Source organism: Vicia villosa, linkage group LG3, assembly GCF_029867415.1.
Source record: "Vicia villosa cultivar HV-30 ecotype Madison, WI linkage group LG3, Vvil1.0, whole genome shotgun sequence".
Taxonomy (NCBI): domain Eukaryota; kingdom Viridiplantae; phylum Streptophyta; class Magnoliopsida; order Fabales; family Fabaceae; genus Vicia; species Vicia villosa.
Window position 1 is genome coordinate 60,941,788 of NC_081182.1, and position 17,987 is coordinate 60,959,774.

The 17,987-nt window shown below is 32.9% G+C and overlaps 1 long non-coding RNA gene across 1 annotated transcript; it reads left to right on the forward strand.

The window, feature by feature from the left end:
• Window positions 1-1,208: 1,208 nt before the first annotated feature.
• Window positions 1,209-3,434, forward strand: LOC131655902 (uncharacterized). Its single transcript, XR_009299920.1, has 4 exons — window positions 1,209-1,272; window positions 2,444-2,515; window positions 3,116-3,218; window positions 3,316-3,434. It is a non-coding gene; the product is annotated as an uncharacterized LOC131655902 (long non-coding RNA).
• The last annotated feature ends 14,553 nt before the right edge of the window (window positions 3,435-17,987 follow it).

Here is a 17,987-nt window from a genome sequence, read left to right on the forward strand (position 1 = left end):
ACTATTAATTTTCATTATCGCAGATGAAGGTATGTAACCATTGGCGGTTCCAGTCCAGCCAGGCTGGGCAATTGTCCGGGCTCGGTCCGGCTTTTTTTTTAATAGTCATGTTTAAAAGATAAATAAATAAAATTAAAGATCATATATATTTTTTTGTCCTTATAAATAAATTAATATTTAATTTTAGTTTTAAAAATTTTTTATGGTCCTTCTAAAATTTTTATGCGTGAAGTTTTAGTCATATTTTTTCTAAAATCATAAAAATATTTTAATTCCTCTTTAATTTTTAAATTTTTGAATAATTTATTTATACATGTTTAGAATACTGTAGAATATTTATTTATCAAATTTTAAAATTTTTTAAAATCAAAAGAATTAAATATGAAAATTTCAAATTTCAAAATTTTTTTTCAAGAAATTTTTTAAAGCTCTAAACATGTCTAGAAAATAATCATTCAAAAATACAAATTAGTTTAACAGTAGCGACTAAAACAACATACATAATAATTTAGTAGAGACCAAAATATGTCATTTGCTTTTATAGGGACCAAAAACATATTTAACCCTAAAATTAAAAAGAGTTTTTTCAAACTGAAAAACATTTGGTATTTCTATTGGCTTACAAACTTATTAAGTTAGCTTTGATATTGTCGATGTCGACTTCATCCGTTGAAGAGCTTTTTCAGCAATGAAGATTATCAAGTCTAAATTGCGCAATAAGATCAACGATGTGTGGTTCAATGACTTGATGGTATGTTACACCGAGCGAAAGATATTCAACTCACTTGAAGATATTGATATTATTCAAACATTCACCACAAAAAAATCTCGAAAAGGACATTTGTCTCGTGATTTTATTTAACATACTATTGTAAGGTTATATTTAATCTTTTACTTTAACTATACTTTTATTGACAAAATGACGAGTCTTTTTTATTTTGATCGATGATTATTTATATATTATATACAAATTGGAATTGCGGCCTTTAAAATTTTGCCCAGTTGCCTAGGCTTTATAACTTTTCTGGCTCCGCCATTACTAATAGTAAAAGATTTAAAATTATACAAGATAAAAGAAAACTTGGTTGTAATTAATTATACTTTTTAATTTTCAACATTTTTATGAAGCTTGGAGAATAATATCAGATGAGAATAAAATGTCAATAAAAGAAAAAGATGAACATGAAAATTGTATTTTGAAAATGAAAAGACAAGGAAGAACTGTTGGTGACATTTAGCATGAACCAATGGCTTTTTGGCTACTATGGAGAAGTGAGATTTAATTAGCCATTGATATATTATTATTTGTATTCATGAATACAAATAATAACTTTGTATGTTGTTAGAATCTTAACTTTGATTCTTGAAATGTAGCCGTTCATTCACGGATTTGAGTTAATATTCTTGCTTATGAATGTTGTTAGAGTAGATCTGGACTGGAGCTTTACAAAGCTTGAATGATTGATTTGTGCTTGTTTGTATCTTTTGCAAATTCGTGTGTTCATGTTTCTGCGTAACTTCTCGCGCCTTGTTCTCTTTGATCTTGGATCTATTTGAAATTATATGAATCAAATTTTGTAGTATGCCACGAGATATTTCTTTTACGCTTTGAATCAGGTAATTTGAGTAAGAAACAAGTGAGATATTTGATCTGAAAGATAGGTTCACGGAGCTGTTTTGCGCGTGCTATGGTTTGTGCTAAGGTTGAAGATGATGATGTGTTGCAATCTGATTGGCTTGGTTAATTCATTTGCATTTTATTTCATTTTCATTTTAATTGATTTTGTTGAATTATTTTCATGACTTGTTCTTGATCCAAAAATTCCATAAAAAATATACTAGCTCATTTTAATATTTTGTGACATGTTTCTTAATTTTATTTGATTTTTATTGCATTTTTGTGGGAAAAAATATTTTTTGCTTTAATTAATTGTTTTCATGTTATCTTCTTATTTTAAATACTAGTTTTTTATTTTAATTTTCAATACCAAAAATTGAGAGCTTTGAGAACCTTGGGAGAAGGAAGGTTCGAATCTGAGTTTGGAATAGTGACATGGTGAAGCTCATCGGCGGTGCATATTGATTGTGGTTTTATGCTTTTCTTCTCCAAATGTAGCTTCTGGCACCAATGTTGTTGAGAAACAATTTTTGTTTTCAATTTATTTTTTTATTTTTAATTTTCTTTGAAGAGGGTGTTATGTGAATGTGATGTAGGTTGTTTAGCTATTTCTATTAAACAATTCAATTACAATTTTCTTATATGAGACACATTTATTTTTCTATTAAATTATTTCATTTAGTTGTATCTTCTACACTGTAGCTCTTGGCTTAGTTTTGAAATAGTGAATGTATGAATTGTAACAGTATGTTATAATCTATCATCTATTATGTTTTACAAATTAAATTATTATAACTATATAATAACTATAATAAGATTCTACAGGTTCTTCTCCCGACCGCCTTCCTCCGAATTCTTCCATTCGTCGACCGCGTTTTTTCTCCCGAACTCCTACAGGTTCTTCTTATACTTTCTGAAATGAATCTATTTTGCTTGTTTTGAAAAAAACAATGCGAGTTTACAAAACAAATTTATTTGTGATTTCATTTTCTTTCATCTCTTTCATATCAAACTATTAGATAAAGATTAGAAAAGATAAAGATTAAACTTTTTCATTTATTTTTCTGGTATATTGTAGAAATACTTTAGATATAAGTTCCACACACGTACAAACAATATTGATAATTAATAGTCATGTGTCAACGAGACAATATTATGGTCCTCTTTTTTACTTCATCAGAAAATTGATAAAGCCACGAAGAAAATTGTTATAACGTAAATTTATCTTTTATGTGAATTTTTTTATAATATATATATATATATATATATATATATATATATATATATATATATATATATATATATATATATATATATATATATATATATATATATATAGAAAAAAAAGCTACATGGCTTCCGTCCAATGTAAGTGTGATGTAAATTATAATTCTATATTTAATTTTATGATAATTATTCACTAATTATGTCATTTATTCGTAGACAACTTAATGTGAATTTTCAAAGAATAACTCTATTGTTATTTACGTATTGTAGGTATTTGATGATCCTAAAGAATTAACACAAGATGATTTGTATGATTTGCAACTCCTTTGGGCAAAATGTTTCTTTGAGTTATATAAAGATTAAGCTTTATATGGTGAGTTAAATGGAATTGTCTATATTTCTGATTCAAGCTAGTTTCTTGACTTTGGTGTTGTCTGCTGATGTTAATTAGTGTTATTGTTTATTATCAGCAAATGTAATTCTGGTGTTGTCTTCAGAAGCTACAACTCATCTTCTCGTGGATGCATGTTGGTATTTCAAGTGCACTAAAGGACTTAAATGTTTGGATATTTATTGTTTTGTTATTTTGTTGTAGTCCACTGTGTGTAAACTTTCTTATAATTTTGTACACTTGTGTATCATAGATTATTACTTTTGTAAATTTTGAAGAATATATATATGCATCTTAGCTATTTGGTGTAATGAAATTATATCCTTCACTGGTTAGAAAAATATGAAAATAGTGACCTAAATGTGGTCTGTGTGATGTGGGAAAAATGTGCAAAATAGCGACCTAACTTTGGCCTGTGTGGTATTTGAAACTTATATGGAAAATTAGGTACAAACAAATTACAGGTTAAAATAGGAAAAACAGCTATTATACGCTTAAAAGCTGAAAACATATTACATCGGTAAAAACTGAAATATCAATATAAAAAACTTATCTATTACATCGGGTAAACTGGAAAACCGATGTAAAAACTATCTATTACATCGGGCAGACAAGACAACCGATGTAAAATATGACATATATATTTTTGTATAAAAAATTGCATTATTTTTTACATCAGACATCTGAATTCAACCAATGTGGTATGTTAATTTTTCACATCGGGTCAAGGTCCGATGTAAAATGTCTTTGACTTATTACATCGTCTGGCTTTACATCGGGCCCGGACCCGATGTAAAAAGTACTTTTTGCCCGATATAAAAAGTACTTTTCTGTACTAGAGTCTAACGGTTTAGATCTTTGACATGTAACTTGTTGGTGACTTTTTTTGTTGTTGATTGAATTAAAAAAATGAAATAATAAATATTATATTTAATGATTTTGTATTCAGCCTCCAAAAGTAACTATTCATCTTCTTCAATCTTCCATCTTCTTTATATTCATCATCATCTTTTATCTTTTTATGTTAAAATTCATCTATCAAAAAGAAAATTCTTCATTTTAATAAGTTAATTCATCTATCTAAAATAAATAAAAAAATCTTTATTTCATCTTCAAAGGTTTGTTTGGAATGTACAGATTTGTTCGCAAGTTAAAGCAAAGTTTTTGATTTTTGGTTCAACAAGGTTTTTGATTTTGGATTCATCAAGAAATTTAAAAAATATTGCATTAGTAAAATAATTTAAAAAAGATTTATGTGGAGTTGCGTGTAAGAATCCTTTCTCTCACTCTCATAACCTTTTGGGGAAGATGAATGGTTGTTGTTCCTGGTGGTCACACCATTTACAGTGGGTTTGATTTTTTTTCCACCCTAAATGGAGTATGTTAAGAGCATAGTGTATTTAATGAAAAAGCGCCACCTCCTTCCCTAGGCTGAGGGCTTTTCCATAATTCTGAATATGCAATCATTAAACCTATGATACTATGTTAACAACATGTTGTATTTAATGCAAAAGTGCCACCTCCTTCCCTTCAACCTTACATTGTTGCACCACACTATAAAAACCTCACTCATTAATTTTTCCATTAATGTGCACAACTTACACAATATGTGGGACAATGCAATGCAACGGTATGAAAAAGTATCATTTGATTTGAAGAACCACTTGCTAAGATCTTCATAGGAATACCTTCATCTTATTAGAAATTTTTAAATCCTAAATTTTCTCCCAACAATTTAGTAATTTGAGGCGAGATAAGTTTATGTTGATTTAATACAATATCTTCTATCTCCACTTAGGATCCATGGAAGCTCATCCATTTATTTAAAAAAAACATAAACTAATCTTTTGTATCTCATTCTTATGTATTGAACTAAAGATATAATAAATATTTTAGAACCGAAAAACTTAAAAAATGAGGTTTGACTTTGAATTGTGTTTTGTCTATATTATCAAGTTAAACAATTTCAACCATTTCATTGGATTGATGAAAATTACCTTTAATTACAAATATACTGATCACATTTGATTTAAATATAGGGGACAACTTCTCTACCCATCACAAAAAGTTGGGTAGTGTACCTCCAACCAATCACATGATTCCATCTCATTAAACACATTTAATTATTTATTAAAATGCTACAAATGTTTGTTGTTTTCAAAGCATTTTACAAAGGAGATAACCTTACCCAACTTTTTGAGTTGGATAGATAAGAATTCACCTTATTAAATATATATAGTGAGGTAAGAGAGTGATAGAGATAGTAAATCAAGCACTTGGTTGATTTACAACAAGAATTATAACTCACATCTAAGTGAAAGTTTATATCTTAAAGCTCATTTGTTAATTGGAATTTTTGAATATTTATTTTTCTATTTTTTTTTGCTCTGCTTATAATTTTTGGATTCATCGGGTCACTTTTTTTTCTCATTCCACAAAATTGTCTCATGTAGACTTATGGTCAATTGGTCGTCTATCATGAACTTTAACTTTGGATATGAATTTCCTTTTACATCACTAATAATAGTCTCGATTTTAGTCATTTAGATGTAACTAATATAAAAGAGTCGTCGTCACTTAATGTGGGAAAAGAATTATTTTTTTTCGGTCTTAAAAGTGATAATTAAGATAAGTGATTTTTATGATTAAGAGTGTATAATGCATACTGTTGCACATGACTAAATTTTTTACAATTAAACAGTAGTTAAACAAGATTTCATAAAATATTTATTATGATTAAATCGTAATTAATTTGGATTTTTATTTCTTTTTTTAAAATTAAATTGTGACTAATTTACACAAAATTTCCAAAAATTTGAGATAACAAGTCTGGTGATCTTAATTTCACTTTCCATATGATTACGTAGAAATTCTTAAAATGTTCCAATAGTTTTCTTTTGAATATGGCCCTTGAACTCATACTATGATATTCTCCTTGTGACTTCTTCAATTTGATGCAGAGTTGATATGTGAGCTGGAGTTTGATTAGATGAAGTATTTCATATTTTCTGTATATATCATATATGAATGTATTTCATCTTAATAGATGTTGCTTTATTGGAGATGTATTTACTTTATGTACTACTATCTCTAGCAACATTAATGACCAAATGATTGCACCTAGGAAAATAGACACTTTGTGCTCTACTTTATCATCAATAAACTATAATCACCTCTAGATACTTTTGGTAATACTTCCATCCGTATATAGATTAGGGATGGACAAATTTCAGTCGACCGGTTTAAACCGACTGATCTATTATAATTTTGTCTAAACAGTTCGGATTGGATCAAGTGTTGAATTGAGTCAGTTGTTTAATTTGGATAGTATATGATTCATTCGGCCGGACTCAGTTCTCCCACCGTATTACAGTATGGTTTCCCATCTTCATAGTACAAAAATCTTCGTTCTAAAATGATGATAAAAATCTTTGGTGAGGTGTAACATGGAAAGAAACTTTTGAGTACATTATCCAAATTTAGTCATCATATGCAACATTTAAATAATTATCTTCTTCGATAAAAATACATTTTCGTCATCTTAGGCCACTGCAATCATGTTTCTATCTTTCTTATCTTTTTTTGGGTCAATCTAGTCAGGATGAGGAGTCCTAACTTGTTGATCTCTCTCTAAGAATCAACAGTCCGATTTTATATGGTCGAGTTTTCCATAGTAATAACAATTGAATATAGTGTAAGACTTGGATCTACCTGAGGATTTTACAACACCTTTTTCTCATTTTTTCCCATCCTCTATTTTCAAATATATTGACTTTTAACTGATTGTTCAATCCTCCTTCCTTCCGTATTGCCTCTTCATTTTACAAGCATTCAGTAACATAATCTCTGTTAAGCTTTCAGTATGAAACAAAATTGTTGAGAGTTAAAACTAGAATGTACCAACTCATAAGCAACTAACTAAGGACTCAAAGAGTTTTCACCTCGTCATCTATCTTCATTTTAATTTTCATCAACTTATTTTCAATATATTTGAAGGTATTTAGATGTTCAATCATGTTTCGGTTGTCTGATTACTTCAATTTCACTAGTCATATAATAAAGTGTGCTTATTGGCATCTTCTTTAGGATCAATTATTCAAGCTCTTCCTATAATTCATCCTGATGGTATAAGTTGATACATGTTCGAACAAGCTTCAATCAATTTATTTTAAAATCACATATGTTGCTTTCAAATTCTCTGTCTTCTAGCTTTTGTTGGAGTTCCCTTCAGGTATATCCTTCTAAGTCATATGCTCATGCAAGTGTTTTCAATGTAGTGGTGCTCCATCATTGAATTCTAATAAGTGGAACTGTCAATTGTTAGCTTGAACCTATCTCCATCATGAGTGATATAACTCTCCATCTTGAATTACACAGGACACAATTTTATTCTACCAATAGAATTAGAATCATATATTAGGATAAAATGATTTTGCATTGTGAATATACTACACCAAGTAATTTTCCATAAAAGAGAGGTGGGTCACTAGACATGCTAAAATACCAAGTTTTTCTTAAGCCATAACTTTCCTAGACATGCATTAAAACACACAGGCATTTTATTTCCAACAATAAGAATATTTATTTTTTGATGTGGAAGATCAAACATTGTTACAAACACGAAGCAATACTAAGAAATTTTTATTGCGAATACATCACCTTAGTATCACAGAGCTCAAAGAGCTTTGATACCACTGTTGGAAAATATATGCATAATTTTCCTCCTTTATGAACTCAAAATTTGCACTAAGAAGAAGCAAAAATAAAGAAAATAAAATAGTGAAATCACACCAAGAATTTTAACCTAAAAAACCTTTTCATTTTTAAAAGGAAAAAACCAAGGGATCAAATCCAATAAAAAATCTCCACTATAGAAAAGTAGGATTACTAAATCTCTTAATGCAAGAAGATATCACTCAATTTCATTGACTCGAAAGGTATACAATATCTCTCAACTCTCATGAAATTGTAAGGGAAATAAGACTTTGTTTTTCTCAAAGAGTATAAAACTTTAATTCTTATTATCATTCTTGAATTGCTTATTTTGGATGGGATGATGAAAATCTTCACAAAACCTCGTGTTTTATATGAAAAATTAATGTGGCTTAGAAACCTCGAGAAAGGTAATGGTTAATCAATACTTATATTTACAAGAATATTTATAAATATCATCATCAAACCCTAATTCATCTACTTGTATCTTTAATCGCTTATTATGCTTGAATCCTTATAGGCTGTAAAGGTTATCATCATTTAATTTGTAATTCAAGTTGTCTTTAAATTTGTCATCATCAAAAGCAAATCACCAAAGGCAAACCCTATTTGTCATCTTGTGGCTTTGATCACTTCTTTAAATAACTTGCAAAACATGGTTCCACAGATTCTTGATTCTAAGTAAATGATTTTAGATGATGAAATTATGGCCTTCAGACTCAAGATGTCCTATGTAGGGGTGGAAAAACGGGCCCGGCCCGCGGGGAAAGCCCGTTTTGCCCGCACTTTTACGCGGGGCAGAGCAAGGTTTTAAGCCCACTCCCTTTAATGTTTCCGCCTCATCCTGCCCCGTTTTTTTGCGGGCTATTGCGGGCATTATCTTTTTCATACAATTTTACTATTTTTAGGCCTAATAGGTTCAATGCCCGCGGGCTTTCCCCACCCGCCCTCACTTTTTTGCGGGATGGGACAAGGTTTTAAACCCGCACAATTAAATATGTTCGCCCCGTCCCGCCCCGTTTGTTCGTGGGCTTTTGTGGGCGGGCCTAAACGGGGCGGGCATGCCCGTTTGCCACCCCTAGTCCTATGATTTGTTGGGACATCTAATTGGACACAATTTTTAACAGACATATATTCATGAATTAAAACAATGCTGAAAAGTAATTGAACACACAAAATTATTAATCCAATTAAGTGTACAACAACACCTAATATGGAGGCTACCAAGCCATGAAGGAAATCCACTATTAGTAGTATCAATTCGAAGCAAAACAACCTCAGGTTTACAACTCCTCACTTAATCCCTACCCAGTGAAACTTCTATCTAAGAACCTCCTAGATAAGAGAACCCCTCTCACTTCCAATCACCGCAGTGATGTCTCACACTAATGACCCACATTAATGATATTGACATCCCTTGACCATAATTGTCAATTATAAACCATACACGATTAAGACTCACTTAACAAACAAATACTTAGCCAAGACTCTTAACTAAGAATAATACTTAAAGTTCCTCCAATTGGTGGATATGGTGTTATCCTATAATTAAGTCAAGTTCATGAGTATTGGATTGTCGATCTTAGAATGTGTGTTGAAAAGTTAACCTTGAATGGTTGTTAATTATCCTGGTCATAAAGTATACCTCTCATGATGCGCTTGGGCATGCTTGGACCAGAGTCTCATGAGTTATAGTTGTATGGACAATGATCTTTATGCCCCGCTTGATAGTTGAGTACTACTTGTATGGTCCATGGTCTACAAGCTATAGGGAATGGTTGCATTCATGGTTCTATACTCAGATGTATGGGACTATGCATGGTTTAGATTATGAGAGTGTTAGTAGGAAAGACGATCTAGAGGCTATGATTATGGGAGGGATATCTAGAGTCATGGGCCAGGTAGGTTATCTTAGGGCTATATGGTTATTTACACCTTTTAGATTTTATGGAGGATTATTGAGTATCCTGGCAGATGTGTTGGGTTATGTGAGTTACCCTAATGGATTATACAGTTTGAACCTTGAATTGGATAAACATATAATGAGTGATTCGGAGTTTTAGATTAGGAACCCATTGAGATTAGTATCCACCCCATGTTGTTTTATTATTTTTTCAGATAAATAAGTGCATGGCTTGGATTTGCACCTTAGGACTTGGTACTAAAGATCCAATAAGCAAATTTTGCCATATCGAAGATTTTTGTCTAATAGATGATGTATCAGTTAAACTTTTTATATTTGTAGAAAATTTATCTGGTCTAATTCCATACTTCTACATTGATATCTCATGTACCAAAGTTAAAATAGTAATTACTATTCTAGCCATGTAGTTATTGTGTCACATTCGTAATGCCCCTTACGGGTAGGCCTTAATCTTCCATGTTGCGCGTCAAACATGATTTTTCTCATCTAAAAATCCTGGGAGAATCACGCTCGTAATGGCTATTATATTCATCCATATCAGGTCGGAGAAAGTGTTTTAGTATGAGCTCGTCATTGATTTTGTCTTTGAAAAGCATCTTTGTCATGTTGCTCTAAATTTCTTCTTCTTAGGGGTTTCTCGAGACGTCTCCCTGTAACTAGATTTTGATTGGTTACACTATCATTATTGTCATTGGTAGATGAGTTGTCTTGTTATTTGCGATCCCTCTCCTATATATGGGTTATCTTTCTTTTGAGGTTTTGGATTGCACGTACATCTTGTCAAAAGTGTTCTTCGGTATTAGGTATATGTTGATGTGCCTCCTTGGTAGTGATGCATCCTGAAGTTTAGATCCTTTATTGTTGACATTAAAGTTTCAAGTTTGAAGACATGGTTCTCTGTTGGATGACTCTAAGGAAGCGTTGCTTCGGGTGACCACCATGATAATACAATTTTAAGATATAGACAAATTTTATCTGACCCCATGGGAAGCTAATGCGCATGCATGGATATAATGGATCAATTAGGTCACTCATATGATTTCTACTTTTTCTTTTCATGTATGTCTTCCTTATTCAAATAAGAGGGTGTATCCATAAAGACACTTTGATGTCAAAGTAAGACAATGTATAAGAAGAATTTTGGTGAGATGTGAATGATAGGTAAATACTAACCTCTGAGTCAAATACGTTCTCGATATGCATAACAGAGGAGGTGTGTATAGCCTTCCATAATTATCATCTTAAGACGATGCTTATTGTTATACCCTAATTTTGACCCCCCCCCTGAGGTACTCAGGGCAGTCACTTGTTTGTCTGATACCCAATCGAGGGTGCTCAAGGACAAAGGAGTTCGGGCAAAGGATCAATCAATATGAGAATAACCTCTAACACAATCATGGGACTCAAATGATTCATTTATCCACCTATGATTGATCATATATCAGTCATCAGGGCTCAGGTTTGCTCAAATCACCAGACTAGGGTTTTTGGGCCCATCAAGGACTAAGATCAGGGACCACATTTGGGAAACCCTAAAAAGCCCCAGGGCATCACTCAAAGGATTCAATCATCTTCAAATGATCCATATAACAATATCCAATAAGCATTGTAACTCAATTCAAGATCTACAGTCATCAATTTCATCTGGTCGACAATTAGGGTTTTTGACCTAATTCACCTGGGCAGTTGACTTTTAATCAAGACATGGATCCAAAACTAAAAACATGACTCAATAAATTCTATTACCTCAATATAATCCATTCATATCACTCATTTGAGAAGGAGAACTTGATTCATTACCAAAGTCCAAGATTTCACTTCATCTGGAAAAAGTCAACTGTACAAGATCACCTTTGACTTTTAAGATTATTGGTCAAACCATGACTTTTAAGGATCAATATCATCAACATATGATTATTGAAGTCATTTGACCAAAGAAAATCAAGAAAATTCATCAAGGATAAAAAAGTCAACAAAAAGTTAAACTAGTGCATTTTGACCTAGTTCATGGTTCTCAAAATTTCACCTACACAACTCAAAAAGCTTTCATCATGAAAGTTGTAAATCTCATCAAATAAAACAACTTCCCACAAGGGAAATTTTTTCAAGAGACCAATCATTTAAGAGATATGAACTTTGGAAGTTATAGGTCATGAAAAACTTAGAAAAATTCTAAGTGTTTTAACCTAGTTTTCTTCAAACTTTGGGCATGTTTTTCACAATTTTCCCAAATAATTTTGAAGAAACTCCAAACTAATGAATTGAAGTACATGTTAAGGGCTTTCCAAATTATGCTCAACATTCTCCAAATTCATTTTGAGCTAAGAGTTATGATGATTCAAAGTAGGGCTCATGAAGTGAAATTATAGGTCATGTACCATTTTGAAACTTTGCAAATTTGTGCAAATGACTCCACTAATTGATGTTACACGACCCATAACACATAAGTAAAGATGCCATGCATTCATTTTCACCATGGCATGAGGATTGGAGAATATTCCCAAAACAAGAACACGTGATTATGTAATGATTACATTTGGGAATTTATGGCAAATGGATGAATCACCAAAGGAATCTTCTCACCAACCAATTGGAACACTCCTCTGCATCAGAAATGTCCCCTAAGATCAGATAAGATCAATGGATAGGGAGCTAGCTCGAGTTTGCCATCATTACATTTGCAAGATTCTTTGAATTTCTTCATGGCCAAGAAACCAAAGCTACCTCACTAAGCAAGCTTACTCTCTTCAATCTGTACATAGATCTTTGCCTATAAATACAAAAGCATTCCTCAGTATTAGACACACCAAAGCAACTCTAATTCTTGATTTCTCCTTCTCTCCCTCTTTCTTATAGTTTTCAAGAGTTCTTTGGCAAGAAGAATCGAATTCTTCAAACCAGAGCTTTTCTTTTGAAAGTAAGCTTTCTAACACCTCAAGGAGGTTCATTAGAGGTGATCCAAGCACCTGGATCACTTCTGTAAGTGCAAGAACACCATAGTCACTTTCATTTTGGAGCTCGAGCAGTTGGAGGTCTGTAGAACAAATTAGAGGGTGTCAAGCAAGTCCAAGCATTCAAACACTTTCTTGGAGTGTAGTGAAGCTATACAGATGGTCGTAGCTCATCTGTAGGTGCAGAATCATCATCTTCAATTCCTACTTGAAGCTCAAGCAAGAAGGGTCGGGTAGATCAGTTCAGAGGTTTTCAAAGCAATCCAAGTGCCCAGATAGCATCAACAAGGTCCCAGGAAGCTTTTGCAATCATTCACTCAAAGCCAGAAGCTCTCCATCATCATCACGACCTTCAGTTTCAGAGGTAAGTTTTTGAACTCCACCTCTTTAATTTATGCACTCTTTGTGATAAAACTCAATACCATTTCATTCTGCATCATCAAAGGATTAAAAACCCTCTATCATCATCTATTTATCTTTCAGTATAGTCATTTAATTTGATTTTCAAATTTTAGGGTTCTTCATGTTTTATAGTTAATTCATTAGATGTAGTTAATATAAATTTGTGTTAGTTACATATTTGAGTTCGTGAGGAAATTTAGAGTGAAATCCATGTTTACATCGCCTTGTTTGGTTGAGAATTGAGCAAGTTAGAAAATTCAAAATCTTCAAGCTTGAGGTTGAAGACGGCCATGGTTGTGGCGCGTAAAATTCAAATCTAAGGGAAGAGTTTATTTTATTTTGAATGGTATGTATTTTATAAACGAATTCATCGTTTTCCCTAGTGGCCTCACATGCGCTCTTAGTCTCCTCATGCCTCTAGTCTGGGGTTCGAATCCCCCTCGCCCCAGACTTTTTGGTTCTTTTTATTTTTCAAACATTTCTAACTCATTTTGAAACAAAACCAACTGCGCGCACGTTATAGTAACCAACTGGGGCTTGGCCCAGTGGTATTATTTTGAATGTGTGACCATAAGGGCGTGGGTTCAAGCCTTGGTGGAGACAAACCTATTTTTTTTACCACTAATTTCTTTCATTTTCTTCACAACTTCACACAATTAATCCACCTATCAAATTAAGTCATTTTCACTTGATTTTTCACACACTTCTCATTTAATATATCTATTTTGAGAATATACCAAAAAATCATAAAAAATATATTATTTTGATATATTTTAATTAGGTCTAAAATCATATGTTTTAAATATGTTTTAATACTTTAAAAAATATAATTTTCACTTGATTTTCAAAACTTAATCTCTTGTAAATATTTTTGAGATAAAACCCTAATCATTTAGGTCTTAACCAGGTATGGACTTTTTCTTTACTCTAATTAAATTTTCTGTCAAATTTCAAATACTGTATTTACAAAATCTTCTTTCTGTTATCAAAATATTCTTCTGGTATTTGAAGGGCATTATTCCCGGTGAAACTCTTCAGGTACCTATGTGACCTAAGGTCCATCTTCACTTCTTCTGTTTTCAAAAACCTTTAACTGTTTATAATAAATATTCAACTGTTATCAATAAACAACCAAGCTACTGGTAAGGTTTTGTACATACATCTTCAAATGCCTCCACTCCATCCAGGTTAGGCTTTACAAGCTTTCAATTTACAGTTTTTATAATTACTGTCAAATATAAATTGTTTATATATTGTTTAGGACTACATCTGAGTGTAAACCTTAGGACGGTTAAACTATATATACTACTCCGGCCTGATTTATAAGCAAAAATGCTCTTTTTAGGTTCATTGAATAATAAATGTATCTAGTCTATATAAAAGACAAGATACATTCATTATTCAATGAACTTAAAAAGAGAATATTTGCTTATAAATAAGGCCGGAGGGAGTATATATATATATATTATAGGACTATGGCCTAGGATTTAGAACGTCTTCCCGGTAAGGCTCTTTCCTAATTAGAGATCTTTAGTTCAAATTCTCAAGATGAATTATTCCCAGTGAAACATATTGAAAAAAGCCTTAGAACCCAAACTAGGACACATCCACCCAAGAGGAATTATTCCCGGTGAAACCTCTTACCCATTTGCTTAGAGCCAAAATAAGTTCAAAACTACATAGCTTTCTCTTGTGCTATAACAAGGACCCTCGATGACCCTCGATTAGCCTCCTCTTGGGCTTTGTACAAGGACCCACAGGCTTCTTAAAAGCATTCCCAGCTTCCTCTTGAGCTTGTATACAAGGACCCATCAGGTTTCTTATAAACATAGGAACAGGTCTTTAGTCACCTTTTAGCCTACCCTGGTGAGTTTTCCTCTATTCTTAAACCGAGACTTTAAACAAGCTAAGAATGTCTCAATCTCACATTGAGTTCACCTTTTGGAATGAGAGACATGGACAGTCTCTGTCACCTTTATCTTCCAATCTTCAGTATAATTTCCTCCTTAGCAGAGTCTAGGTTCCATATCTGTCTATCTTTAGTCAGTGTCAGTCTTAATCTTGGGCTTTAAACAAGAAGTCTCATTTAGTTAATCATTCTCCCATCATTTAAATCCCCTGGAAAGGGTTAGCCTCCAACACTCCTCTATTTTTAACAAAATCCCCTGGAAAGGGTTAGCCTCCAACATTCCTACATTTTTAACAAAATCCCCTGGAAAGGGTCAGCCTCCAAAATCACTCCTTTAAATCCAAATCCCCTGGAAAGGGTTAGCCTCCAACATTCCTACATTTTTAACAAAATTCCCTGGAAAGGGTTAGCTTCCAAGAAAAAATTAATTAATTAAGCTTTCAAAAGATAAACTCTCCAGCATAGTAAAACCCCTGGAAAAGGTTAGCCTCCAAAATCAATCCTCTAAGGTCATAATTCCCTGGAAAGGGTTAGCTTCCAAAGATTCAACTTTTAAAAGATAAATCTCACTTAAGGTCAATAAAAACCAATTCCCCGGTAGAGTCTACTTTAGGTCAACCACTCAAACAAATTCCCCAGTAGAGTTAATCTTCAAACCTGGGTCTTTCATTCATAAATTCCTGTTTAACAAAAGCACAATCCTCAGTAGAGTCAATCTTTAGGGTAATCCTCAATAGAGTAGTCCCCTCTGAGTCAAAAGATCCTACACTGGTAGATCTTTCTCCATTAAACAGTCAGCCTCAACCTTGGGCTTTGTACAAGGCACATACTCCCTTTAGAGTCAAAATCCTACTCATAGGTATTCCCTTAGAGAGTTAGTCACAACCTTGGGCTTTATACAAGGCAGATAATAGAGTCTCTCCAGTGAGTCCTTCACCATCAAGTAGCCACAACCTTGGACTTTGTACAAGGCAGATAAAACCACATTTTCCTGTGTCAAAAGATTCTTAACCTTTAGGATCTTTCCCATAGAGTCATCCATACTCAGTTTCCTCAACAGTCAGCCATAACCTTGGGCTTCATACAAGGCACAAAATAGAGTCTCCCTAGGTAGAGTCAGCCACAATTCTGGGCTTTGTACAAAACACTAAATAAACCTCTCAATCATAAAACAAAATAAAACACTTTCTAACTAAAGTCAGCCTCAATTCTGGGCTTCATACAGAACACAAATCATCCAAAAGTCAATTCCCAGTGGATTTATCTCCCAGAGTCATTAAAAACAATCAAAAGCCTCAAGCTTGGGCCTCACTCAAGCCAGCTAAAATCAAATCTTTCAAACAGTAGATAGACATAGCTTATCTTTATTGGGAGATATTTCTCCCATCTCACCACAAACAAACAATCATTTCAAACAAACAATCATTTCAAAAACAATCATTTCAAACAAATAATCATTTCAAACATTCTCCCATTTAGGACTCGTGAAAGGCATGCTCTGGCTACATCCCAGACTTGTACAACTTTCCCTAATTTGGTCGAGAATCTTTCATTCAAGAGACACGTGACTGTCATACTTGATCAACCAAGTAGGGTCCCTCTCTTAATGAAACAAACTCAGCTTTTCTGTCACTTTAAATGTTTGTGGTGGAATAGTAGGAATACCTCTCTGTAGAGATGACTTCATGTCTCTTTACTGTAAACAGAGATTTAATTCAAGCTTCAACCTTGAGCTTCAAGCAAGGCACCAAAAATAATTAATTTCCCTAATTAGTTCTCCGAACTACAAAAAGCTCTGACTTCCATTAGGGATATGTAGGCATGAGGTTCACAAGGAATCTCAGCGAGCTAATCAAAAACCAAAAATAGCCAGTCTGTCTTTCTTTTCAATTCAATTCAATTCTCTCTCCTAACACAAAGGAGAAACTTTCCTAATCATAAGCAACAAACACAAACACATAGACACAGAGAAGGTTCCCGTAGAGTACTACGGATATGTAGAGTGCTTAAAACCTTCCCTATGTATAACCGAACTCCCGGACTCCAGAATTTCTATTCTAGGTGAATCCTCATACTTAGCAAACTCTTAGGGTTTATTTGAGATCTTTTTTCCCTTCCTCTTTCGTAGGATAATTAAAAAGTTTGTGTATTATCGTAGGAAGAATTGAAACAAAATTCATCCCGCCACGGGCCACGGGCGCATTCTCCTTCCAAATTCCGCGTGAAGGGTCTAGCGTGTCGTCCTCCCAAGTGAAACGGGAAGGTAAAAAAACGACACCACACTTATCCTAAGGATGACGTCAATGATAGTTTCCTCGCCACAACATCCCCTTTAGCTTATGTTTTCAGATTTGGATCCTCTCATGCTCTTTTGGTCCAATCATCTTTCCTTTTGTTAATCTAATGGTTGATTGTCACACAAAGAAAAAACAATAGTACAAATAAGAGAGAGAGAGAGAGAGAGAGAGAGAGAGAGAGAGAGAGAGAGAGAGAGAGAGAGAGAGAGAGATGAATCAATGGTTTGAATTAGAACATGATAAAAACATGGGGAAAAAAGTATGAGAGGATCCAAATCCATATGTCAATTGGTTTACCTATAGGATGCTAATCTTTATGATACATTTATATTAGGCTTCTTAGACACGTGTCAATATTACACTTTGTAGTGCCCTAAAATTGTTTGTACATTTCACTATTTTTTTGTTGAGACATTTCACGATTTCTTTATCTCTCTTAATTATTCATAAATCACTCAAAAGCTATAAGAACCTTATTCATACAATAAATGCGTGAACCATTTATTGACACACCAATAAATTCAAAGTGTACCAATTCTTAGGCTATGTGGTCCT